We start from the raw sequence: 12964 nt of genomic DNA, 5'->3' as shown, positions 1-12964 counted from the left end.
ATAGCTGAACAATAATACAGTTCTACAAAAATGCAAATAAAACACCACCACTTAACACATCACTACACCAGTTAAACTTTGAAACGTTAATCAAAGCACATTAAAGCATTGAATCTGGAGTGTCTGGGAGAACAAAAGCAATCGCTGAGAATTGATGGAAAGAAACAGAGTCTAGCACCAGAGACCAGTGATCATAGAAGTGCACGCTCCAAGTTGCTGATCATCACCATAGCGACGGAGTATGTTTCATTACATCATGGAAATAAGGAAAATGAGAGTTATGAGTGCAACATCCCATGGAAGAATAATACAAAGCCAAGACAGTAAGGTGGAATATAAGAGATGGTACCAGAAAAAGAGGCACATTTTGGAAGCGTAAATAAATACCCATATATATATATTTTTTGAGCCGTACCCGAAGAGACTCAGGGTTTACTCCTGGTTATGCACTCAGAAATCGCCTGGCTTGGGGGACCATATGGGACACCGGGAGATGGAACCATGGTCAGTCCTAGGCTAGCGCCAGCAAGGCACACCTTACCACTCTGTGCCACTGCTCTGGCCCCAGTATTCAGAATTATTGATAATAAGTTTATAAAAATTCTATTCATTAAAATTTTTGTATTTTAACATGATTTACCAAGTTGTTCAGAATACATTTGTTTCAGCCACCAACCCCAATCCCAACATTAGTGTGACCTTCCCTACACCAGTCACCAGTGTCCTCAATTGTTCCCTTGCAGTCCCAAAGTCGCTTCATATTGTTTGTGCACAACACAAAGGCAAATGGAATTATCCAAACTTAGATCCACAAGGGTCAGTTTGCAAGAATTGTTCTTTCTCTCTATGATGACTAAAGTCAGAGTCTAAGGATTTACTGGGTTGTGATTGGCACTAGTTGAGCCTTCTGTTTAGGTTCACTGAGGTAGGTAGGTGACTTTGCAACTTTCCCATCAAATTTCTTTTCAAAATTCTCATCCCTTTGGCCTGACACAACTATAAAACTTTGAGGTGTCAAACAGCCTGGAGGTCCAGGTTTTATAGATCTGAAACAAATTATGAAGCTAGGTCATTTCTGTCTGAGATTGTAGGGTGTGGAACTAGTCTGCTGTGGTTCATGCTTAAGCGAGTTTGCCCACACCATTCTGAGAATGACCTTGAGGGATTAAGTCTGGTCCTGGCTACCTGGGAAAGGTTTGTTGCCATATTTTCTTTCGGAGTTTTGTAGAGGAGCTGGAGTGATTTTCTTCTGGGAAGATTGCAGGTGTAGGGAAAGAATTATCTCGTCTATTTTTATACGAGGGCTTAAATTTTTGAAGCATTTGTGAATCCTTTGTTTTCCTTCTTTTTTCCTTCAACCATCTCTGCCTTTCTTATTTCTTTCCTTCCTTCATCATTTCCTTCCTCCCTCCCTTCCTTCCTGCCCTCCTTCCTTTCTCCTTCCCTCTTTCTCACCCTTCCTCCATCGTTTCCTTGCTTCCTTCCTTCTTCCTTCCTTTCCTTAATTCCTTCATTTTTTCCTTATTCTATCCTTCCTTCTTCCTTCTTTCCTACCTTCCTTATTTCCCTCATTTGTTCCTTCCTTTGCTCTTTCTTCCTTCAGTCCTTCCTCCATCTTTCCTTCTTTTCATCCTTTCTTTATCCTTTGTTATTCCTTCTGTCCTTCTTTCTTCCTCTCTTCCTCCCTCTTCTCTTTTTCTTTCTTCCTTCTTTCCTCCCTTTCTTCCTTTGAATCCATCCTCTCCCTCACTTTTTTCCTTCTTTCCTTCCTTTTACTTCCTTCCTTCCTCCCTTCTCCCTTTACTTTCTCTCTTTCTAATTCTTCTTTATTTGAAAATGGATTAAAAGCTAAATGATACGAAATTAAAGGTATATAAGAGTATACTTTATAATATCAAGTGAGATAACCAACACAAATAAAATTGTAGACCCATTTAGAATAAAAGTGCTTAAAGGAATTCTGACTCCCCAAACTTTGATGAAAGGGAAAATGGCAAATAAGTGATATTTAATAAAAATCACCAAATAGAACAAATACATGAAAGGTCACACTTATGTAAGCCATAAGCCAGCACTAGAAATAACATCAGCATGTAAATAGTTTCTCAAAATTTTCAAAGCGCTATTTTTCCCATTTAAGGCAAAAATAGGCTGGCTGTGTGGATATTTATAAATATAAAGATAGTTTGAATGTAAAGAGATAAACAAGCAAAAATTGGCAGAATTAAGAGGGAAGCAAATACTTATCCAGCATAACTAGAATATGCTTCCTGATGTCAGGAAATGAGAGTATAATCAGATTTGGGAAAGCCACTTCAGAAGAGATTTGAGTGTTTTTCAAAAGATTAAAATAGAACCATCAATGTGAGTGCTGAGTCACTCCAGTTGCTGGTGGCCCAGTTACTCCACCTGATAATATATTTTAAAGATATGAAACCATGAATTTGAAGAAAACTCTGCACTTCTATGGGTAGAGTAGCATTCATAGTCAAGACGTGGAGACAATTTAGCTGACTTCTGATGGAGGAACAGATAATGAAGGTTCCATTGATAGCTTCAGAAACACGTTTATTTTGTCATAAACAAGGAATTTTTTTTTACCATTTTTAATAGCATGAGTTAACTTTAAAAGCATTATTTCATCTATGTACAAAAATAATAACCTGCCACACACAACCTTTTTTTCCTTTCCTTTTTTTTATATTTTTTTATCTTTTAAATAGGTCTCGCCTTTCTCATAGAAATTTCGGACATAGATTATTTTGCTTACCACATATTTCTGCATTGTTCTATAAAACTAAGAAAAAGGGCTGGGGACCAAGTGGCCTCAGATGTGTGGGTAGGGAAATAAATGAGGACAGAACTAAATATGCTAACCAAAGTCAATGATAATAGAATCAAGGGACCTACACCATAACAATCTAAACTTAAAGAGGCCTGTTACACTGTCAGGCAAGGGAGAAAATGGTGGTGGTATAGGATGCACTTTGGGTCCATTGGTGGAGGGAGGTTTTCACTGTGCCCAGAGTAAGGAGCACTTAACCTGAGTTTGACCAGAGACTAGGTCTTCTAGTGTTGTACTCTCTTATGAGCAAAAAAGGTTTGCAATGTTCTGTAAGACCATGGAAGAAAATGTTAAATACTGATGGAGTACCAAGGAGATGTTATGCAAGTTGTCATGGTGATATTCTGGAAAGAGAAGAAAAGAGTGTCCTGGGACTACCATGCTTCATCAACATCTTTAGTCAAACCACATTTTCAAGAGCTCAGCTTTCAGCATTGCACAATTGATGTCCTTTGCCAGAGTTTTTTTCTCAAGGTTTTTCATCAAAATTTTCTTTTAACAATAAATTTTCCAGGGTGTTATTTTATTGTAAAAAAACGTGTTTTCAGCTATCTTATTAAAATATATAGTGTGGGCCAGATAGATCCCACAGCAGGTAGAGCATTTTTGCCTTCTATGAGGTCTACCCATGTTTTATCCTCACTGTCTCAAGTGGGTTAAAAGGAACTTACCAGAGTGATTCCTAAGTGCAGAGCCTGGAGGAACCCCTGAGCATAGCTGGATGTGGCCCCCAGACAAACAATAGGCAAAAATATATATAGTGACAGTTGCTTCTGTCATTTTTAGATTAAAACTTATTTAAAGAGAACTCAGAAAAATACACTATATTTAAAGCCATCATTTAAATAATTTCCTTCAGTTTTTTAAATAATAAATTTTTACAATAATTATATGAAAACTTTGATAATTATTAAGTTTGTTCTGATATCCTATTAGTTTAGATATAGAAACCAGTCCCAGGTGCAGAGAAGGATATTTACAATAACAAGGCAAGGTTAATTGCAAAAGAAAAGTTAACACTCAGAGCAGCTTTTAACAAACAACCTCAAATGCAAAACAAGGTTTAGGAGGAGGTAAGAAATATCTAGAAACTTGATCTTCCTGAGCTGGGCTCCATTGTTTTGGGGAGTCAAGCAAAGGAAGAAATCAAATTTCCTAAAATGTGTTTTTCTATTTTCTGAGCAGAGTCAATTTCGCCCTTGTTTACCAGAAACTTCAGCTGCAAGGATATATTTGAAACATAGTCTGAACTTTCAGGGTTATACATAAATCATAAAAGAGATTTTCTTAGTAATCTTTGGTGTTGGTATTTCTGGGCCCAATAATTTGATCGAGGCCACAGTTTTGCCTGAGATAATGCCAAGCATCTCTTCGGAAATTCCTCAACCATCCACTCGGGGAAAAGGCATCCACAGCGGGCCTTTTGAAGAACCCCGTGGGAGATATTACAGTTCTCCCCACCAGGAAAATCTAAGGATACCTCTGATGGGCTGAATTCCCCTAAAGATTTATGATGCCGTGGCAATACTGCATCTTGCAACTCATCTTCTTGGAGCATTTTCTGCAGCTCTTCTCTTCTGCTCCTTCATGCATTCTTTCACGATCAATGCTATCCACCACCAAAAGATGACCCTGGGTGTTTTGGAAATAATGCCCCAGAGAGTTCTAATTTTATCTTAACCACCAACATCCCAAACCATGAAACATATGTTCTTATATTCAACTGTTTCCACATTAAAACCAATGGTAGGAATGGTGGCGACTATCTCTCCTAATTTCAGTTTATAGAAAATGGTGATCGTTTTTCTTATTTTTGGTTTTTCAACCACACCCACTGGTACCATTGGTACCACACCCTGGTTCTGTGCTCAGAAATCGCCCCTGGCAGGCCTAGGAGACAATATGGGATGCTGGGGATTGAACCCGGGTCCACCCAGGGTGAACAGCATGCAAGGCACATGCCCTACTGCTGTGCTATCTCTCTAGCCCCAATGATGGTCTTGCCAGCAGCATCCAATGCAACCATCAGGATGAGCATCTGCTTTTTCTGAAGAGGCGAAGAGGCGGGAGAAGAGTGCTTTGGGGCTTCCGTCATTATAAAGGACCTTTTTTCTTTTCCTTTTTTTTTTTTTTTTGAGATCCAATCACTTTATTGTCTCCCTTATCCAAATCTATAGAAAAAGCAGTACTTTTCCACTTTTCCATGATATCTGCACATGACAATCACTTTATTGTCTCCCTTATCCAAATCTATAGAAAAAAACCAGTTCTTTTCCATGATATCTGCACATGCGCGCTGAGGTCTGGGAGCCGAGGAAGAACGCAAGGCCAAAAAGGGCTCGAGGCTCGTCACATCCCTCCCTGAGCTTGTGCTCCTGCCTACCCTCAACTTCTGGAAGTGCCTCCAGGAACAAATGGGGTCCCTTCGCGCACTTTCTTTTGAATGTTCAAACAGAGATGGGGAGGAAATTGTCAAGATATCACTCCTCACCAACAAAATAAAAACATACAAGGATATTCATACAGCATGACAGGAGAGGACAAGAAGAGGTCTTTTTCTTGAAGACTTCTGAGGTCTTCAGAATCTTGGTTATCAGTGATGAAGCTGAGTATTTTGTTTATTAATATTAATATTATTTAATTGATATAAATATTTATTTAAGCACCTTGATTACAAACATGCTTGTAGTTGGTTTTTAGTAATAAAAAAAACCAGACCCCCTTCACCAGTGCAACTTTCCCACCACCAATGCCCCCATCTCCATCCTCCCTCACCCCCTGTCTGTAGTCGAGACAGGCATTCTATTTCTCTCACTCATTACCATTGTCATGATAGTTGTTGATGTAGTTATTTCTCTAACTGCACTTACCAGTCTTTGTGGTAAGCTTCATATGGCTGAGGCTGAGTTTTTAATGCTCTGGCTTCTGTAGTCATTGGGTTAAGTATCTAAATCTAGCTGCATCTACCAGTGAGCAAGTCTCCATCACTGAGGTCTTCTGAAAAAGTGCTGCAAATATTGGGGTTTAGCTAAAATTGGACTAAGAAGGGGAGACAGAAATATGGTATCGAAGTGAAGCTAATCCGGGAATATGGAAGCATGTCTTTATCCACAGTGCTATGAACTGTAGGCCACCCTAGCTCTGAAAACATCTCAGGTATTCTATATGCTATTTATACATTCCAATTTATATATGCTAATGCTAATTTTACATTCTACTTATAGGGGTAAATTTTTTTATAGTTCATAGTCCCTAAGCTTTTTTTTTTCCCTCCTGCCACTTCCTTAGTACTTCCTTGACTACATATTTTGGTTTATTTGTCTGACATGTTTTTTATTTTTGGTCCACACCCAGCAATGCTCAGAGGTTACCCCTGACTCAACTCAAGAAGTACTTCTGGAGGTTGCTAGGGGACTTTATAGGATAGTGAAGATCAAATTAGGGTTTGTTCCATGCTAGGAAAGCTCCCTCCACAATGTACTATCACTCCAAACTCTCCTAGACTTTCTGGCTTCTACAAAAACTCACCCTGAAGTTAGTGCTTCTGGACTGGAATTTTTTTCCCTATTTATACTTAATTTGAAGTTTGGAATATTTTCTGTCTTCTCATTATACTACTGACCCTGATGTAAGTTTTTCTATATTTTGGTTGAGGGCATTTTTATTTTGCTTAACTGAATAAATTTTGAGAGATTAGAATTGATTTGGAAAGATGAGTGCTGTACATTCTCTCTACTTTGATTAAAGTTTGGATGATTAAATATGTATTCATGGTTTTATAGAGCATTTACACATTTAATTTTTAATTTCTTATTTTCTTCAATACCCTAATGTTGACTTTTTTATTACTAGTACTTTTTTTTTAATGTGGAAATCAATGAATGAAAATGACCAGCTCTTGAAGGTATGCAGGAAAACTAGTATTTCACGACTTAATGTTTAAAATGATTATATAATCATTGAGTCAAATTTTATGTTATGTGTTCAGAATTTAGGCATTTTGATTAGTAGCTCCAGTTTAAGAAAATATGTGTGATAACTTTAAGTTAATTTGAAACAATTAACACATCCCCAGTTTTGACATTTCTGAATTTTTCAATAAGGTCTTCTAGCTCCACATATATTTTCAGTCTAATTAGATGGACTGCTAATTTTAACTTAATTGTATAACATGATTGAAATTCTTGTTTCAGTATCTGGCTACAAATTTCTTAACTCCATCTTTGTAAGAATACATTAGTTTCAAAGAGTATTTGTAAACTATTTTGCTCAATGTCATTATACTTAATCATTAAAATTGTGTATATCATGAACCTGTTATTGTATTTTTTGCATATAATACATCCTCATTGTTTTTTACAGTAGCAATATTTTTTGTGGGCCCAGACCATCTGTGCTCAGGGCTTACCCCTGTCTCTTAGCTCACCGGTTGCTTCTGGTGGGAGTTGGAAGACCACAAGGGATGCAGAGGGTCCAATCAGGGTAGACACAATGCAAGGCAAAAGTGCAAGTTGCTCTACTTTCACTCTGCCTCATAACAAACATTTTTAATCTTCAGTGAAATCAATTAATTTCAACCATCATTGTGCTTACTAGAGATGATACTTTGTTTCAGCTTTTGATGTAATCTTAGTAAAATTTAATTTGGTCAATACAATTATAGGTTTTAAAATTTTAAAGGCCTCATTTTTTTTTTGGATTTAATATTCTGCTTTAAATTTCAAAAGGTCAAGATTTATCTAAGTGTAGAGCAGAGAAACAATGATCTTTATTATTTATTTCACCCTGTAGTCTTTTTCTGAGGCAGGACAATTCCTATTATGGTTGTATATGGTCACTTTACTGAATCTTGTTGGATCTCAACTAAACAGTTAGGTAATCACCAGTAAACAGCTGTCCTCTTTGATAGTAGGTGCCAAATATAAAGTCTTTTCATTAGCAACTTGAAATACTGAAAAGCCAAGTATGTAAATTCTAATTATAAATATTTCACACTACAAGTGATGGATTTTCTTAGGAATGGATGAACGAAAAGAGAGGTTTGATCCTGCCACTATGCTTTCAGAGAATTATGGGTTTCTTAAGAGAAAGAACTTGGATTTTGACTAAGTAAGCACAAAACTAATAGAGTATGCAAGGTCGTTGAGTAAATTTATTGCATAAATTAATTGATTGATCTAGCTTGCTCTCTTTATTGAGTAAGTTTGTTTTATAATACTTCATGATCAACTGATGTTTTTATTTTGCTCTGTTATACTTGACTTGATCTTAATAAAAAGGCTGAGAAGCAATGTTTTTTTTTGTCTTACTAATCTCAATAATTTTGAGCTAAATTTTGCTGATTTTTGTAGAGATTAATATAGTAGTAAAAAATTAACTTAATAATATGTAATAAATCAACTAAATAATAAATATATTTCTATTTTTCCAATTATTTCCAATTATATTTCCAAAGTATATTTTTCTATTATAACAAATGTCTCTAATAGCTTCATTTAGTGATTTTTTTTGTTTTTGTTTTTGTTTCTGGACCATACCTATTGACACTCAGGGATTACTCCTGGTTATGCACTCAGAAATTGGTCCTGGCTTGAGGGATCATATGGGACTCCAGAAGATCAAATTATGGTCCATCCTATGTTAGTGCATGCAAGGCAAATGACTACCACTCGTGCCACTGATCTGGCCCCTCCATTTAGTGATTTTATAATATAAAAGTATAATGTAAAATGCACATGCTATCTAGATTTAAAAATAACCATTTTCTCTGGCTTTCCTTATATTAAATATTTTTTATTATTCTAGAAATAACATATTGCGTTTCTGTTTCAAATCTTACCTTATTTCAACTAACACTCAATTTTTGGCTATACTTATATTAGGCTTATCCACTATACCTTCAATGTTTAAAAAATAAAATACTTTATAGCATAAAATTTTAATTTTTGTATAACTTCCAATTGTATCTGTTCATTGTTTCTGATTCTTGATTCAATGCTCCCATAGCATATTACAGAAAATATAATACCTGTTATGTAACAGACTCAGCTAATGTAAAGAAATACAGTATTTGCAAAGAGCAGAGCTCCTGGAATTAGACTGTTCTGCCATGAATACTGACTTCAATATTTTTTGTGAGGCCACACCTTTCAGTGCTCAGGAATCCCTCACAGTGGGCTTGGAGGTGCAGGGGATTAAACTTTTATAGGCAATGTGCTAGGTAAACACCCTTCTTGTTCTGGCCCAGTAACATCAACTTACTTTTTTAAGGTACAGTGATTTCCAAAGGCATTTACATTTGTGTTTCTAGCATCATCAAATCCCTTAGCAGTTTTCACCTCCTTTCACCAGTATCCTCAGGTTCCCTCCCACCCCCTAGCCATGCCAGTTGCTTCCTATGAAGACTGCTCTGCTCAAGATCATTTTCCTTCCTTATTTCTTGCTCCTTGTTTCTTAGTTAAATGCCATATCCAAATCATTCTCTTTTCCTTTTCCTAAGCTCTACCCCTAGATTTAAAATTTATGTCTTTGAACTGTATTATCTAATGATTTATTGCAGCACTTAGGGCCAATCTTTTTAAGAATACTTGATTAGGTGGCTCTAACTTTCTTTTATAAAACTTCTGAAGTCTTTTTCTAATTTGCTCTCAAAATTGTTCACTACCAGGAGGTCTAGATTATTGGCCTCTTATAAACATTCACATTGCAGGGCCAGAGCGGTGGCACAAGCGGTAGCATGCACTAACCTAGGACAGACAGTGATTTGATCCCCCGGCATCCCATATGGTACCCCAAGCCAGGATAAATTTCTGAGTGCATAGCCAGGAGTAACCCCTGATTGTCACCAGATGTGGCCCATAAAACAAAAAAGAAGAAAGAGAGAAAAGAAAGAGAGAAAGAGAGAGAAAGAGAAAGAGAGGAAGAGAGAAAAAGAAAGAAGAGAAAGAAGAGAAGAAAGAAAGAAAGAAAGAAAGAAAGAAAGAAAGAAAGAAAGAAAGAAAGAAAGAAAGAAAGAAAGAAAGAAAGAAAGAAAGAAAGAAAGAAAGAAATAAAGAAAGAAAGAAGAAAGAAAGAAAGAAGAAAAAGAAAGAAAGAGAAAGAAAGAAAGAAAGAAAGAAAGAAAGAAAGAAAGAAAGAAAGAAGAAGAAGAAGAAGAAGAAGAAAGAAAGAAAGAAAGAAAGAAAGAGAAGAAGAAAGAAAGAAAGAAAGAAAGAAAGAAAAGAAAGAAAGAAAGAAAAAAAGAAAGAAAGAAAGAAAGAAAAAGAAAGAAAGAAAGAAAAACATTCACAACACATTTTCTATTATCATATATTTTCCTCATATTTATTTTCATATTTTTATAGTCTCACTTGACTTATATTTAAAAATTGAACTTGGGCTACTTGTCCTAGTTAATGATAAAGATTATTATTGTCCAGTCTAATATCTTCTTAATCTCTTTATATCCCCATTATATCCCCTTATATCACCCTTAACATTGACTCAGTGTATTCCTGAGTAAAATCTAGGTGAAGAATTTATGCACTTAATTATATTTATATGATGATCAGAAAGAGTTTTCCAGATTTACCAGGCAGTTCCTGATTCTAAACAATACAGAGAACAATGGCTTGCATTGTGTTTCTCAAACTGGAACATTCTTACCTCAGGATTTTTGTATTAGTTGTTTTCAATTTCTTTTGACTGAAGTACTTCGACCAACACATGCCACTTTTCAATAAGTTTCCCTTACTTTTTTAAAGTTAATATTCTTGGGCATTATCCGGTGTCCTTGATTATGCCTTGTTTTCTCTGCCAAGAAATATATTTATATTTTCTTTATAATTTCTTTAAATGAATAAAATTAAAGAAATAATTTGTACTTAAGCTTAAACACTAAAATTATCTCAGAGTAAATGTTATTATAATAAAGTAATAAGTGAATAATGCTTTCTCTTCAAAATAGCTTTTGTCATTGGAAAAATGGTATTATAATTGCAAATATTATGAAGTACTAAAGTATAGAAAATAAAATGACAAGACTTTACAAGGTAAAGTATCAGTTGATTGCAAATTAACAGAATAATTTAATGATGCAGCTAAGCAAATATTATGAGAGAAAATGAAAACATAAGTAAACATTTAGATATTCTGAAGAATTAATATGACTATAGTGTTTCAGAAATGTTTTATAAAATATTTGAGTTATAAATACAGAGAATTCAAGGAATTTTTGGTGACAAGTTTCTTAAATCTACAAGTAAATTTGAAAGCATTAGAAAAAATATAAATAGGGGCCGGAGTGGTAGCACAGTGGTGGGGTGTTTGCCTTGCACGCAGCTGACAGGATGGACGTGGGTTTGATCCCTGGTATCCCATTTGGTTCCCTGAGCCAGGAGCAATTTATGAGCACATAGCCAGGAGTAACCCCTGAGTGCTGCCAGTGGTGGCACAAAAATCACAAAAGGAAAAAAAGAAAAATATAAATAAAGTCAACATTATAAGGGAAAAAATACACCCCTCCAATATAGAAATCAAGAAATATTTTTAAAAAAAGTCTATTTTTAATCTGTGTTTTATATATCTTTTTGGCGTGTTGGCTTTTAGTACTATCTGGATAAAATAAAATAAGAAGGAATAAAATTGAAAATACAGACACAAGAGTACATATAATGCTTTGAAATTTTTGTAGTTAATAAAAATGTAAAGACTTTTAAAATAAAGACTTTAATTTGAGCATCGGTACCCTTAACAAATTGTTTTGCTATGAAGGAGGCAAAGGAGAATGGTGATTAAAAAAGTCAACTAGAAGCTTTTATTTTATTTTATTTTTTAATAATACTTTATTTAAACACCTTGGTTACAGACATGATTGTGGTTGGGTTTCAGTCAGATATAGAAGCCTTTATTTTAAGAACATAAAATAATATCTCAATAATTATAGGCATATAATATTGTAAAGATCCTATTCTCAGAGATAATAAAAATGATACTCTCAAAGGATAGAACTTGCCATACTACATATTAACAAATATATCAAAGTTATGGTCATGGAGCACTGTGATACTTATATGAGAAATTTTTATTAATTTATTTAAACACTGTGATTACAAGGTTGTTCATAATAATGTTCAATTTTTATTCACTGATATGAAGTTGTTTATTATTGAGTTTTAGTCATACAATTTCCAACACCCACCCTTCCCCAGTGCACATTTCCCATCACCAATGTCCCCAGTTTTCTTTTAGAAAGAAGGAAGCTTACTTCTTTCTCTCTTTTTCTAAATGAAAAAAATATTTTAAAGAAGAGAATTAATATGCTTTTACAGTTAAGAAATATTTATCTGATTTTGATGACAGGACTTATTACTTAGTAGAACTGTCTTATGAATCTTGGAATTAAATCAGTTGTTGAAGTAATAATCTGTCAATTGGAAGCAATCACTTCCCCACTTCACCCCAAAACTTAGTCCCAAATATTAAAAATTTAATTGTAAGAGGACCTAACAGAAGTATAAAAAATACGGGAAAGGATCTTTTTTCCTTCAAGTGGGAAAGTATTTCCTAATTGAGACAAACACTAATACAATGACATCATCTAAAAATTCAGTTACATCAAATTTATAAATGTTGGCCATAACGACAAGATAGACAAAGCAAGATGATGAGTGGCAAAGAGAAATCATTGCAGTTTCTGAAACCAACAAGGATAGACTATGTATTTCTACAAAATATAAAATAAATGTATTGTTGCCTTTTATTCACAATAAGACCTGCTCAACTCTGAGGCATAAGGCTTTTCCTTTTCTCCTAAACAATTGTGCATCTTACTAATATCATGATTCTAATTTTTATTTATCAAGCTCTTCCCTGTTTTACAATTCTCTTATTTGCCATTAAATCTCCCTAATGGCCCACATTCAGCTTTTAATGAATATTATTGCAGTTTTGAACATTTTCTATAAATTTTGCATGCACTCCACCTGCTGAGTCACTTCCCTGGCCCTCTGCCTGCCTATTTTGATCATTTAAAAATAGCTTGAATTATGATCTTAGTTCCCCCAATAATTTTCTCTATAGCTGATTAGCTCTGTGTGATAATAAAGAGAATATTTTTATGGTTTTACACAGTTAATGTTT

The sequence above is a fragment of the Suncus etruscus genome, chromosome 2 (genome assembly GCF_024139225.1).
Source record: "Suncus etruscus isolate mSunEtr1 chromosome 2, mSunEtr1.pri.cur, whole genome shotgun sequence".
In the NCBI taxonomy this organism is placed as follows: Eukaryota; Metazoa; Chordata; class Mammalia; order Eulipotyphla; family Soricidae; genus Suncus; species Suncus etruscus.
This window is presented reverse-complemented; position numbering follows the sequence as displayed.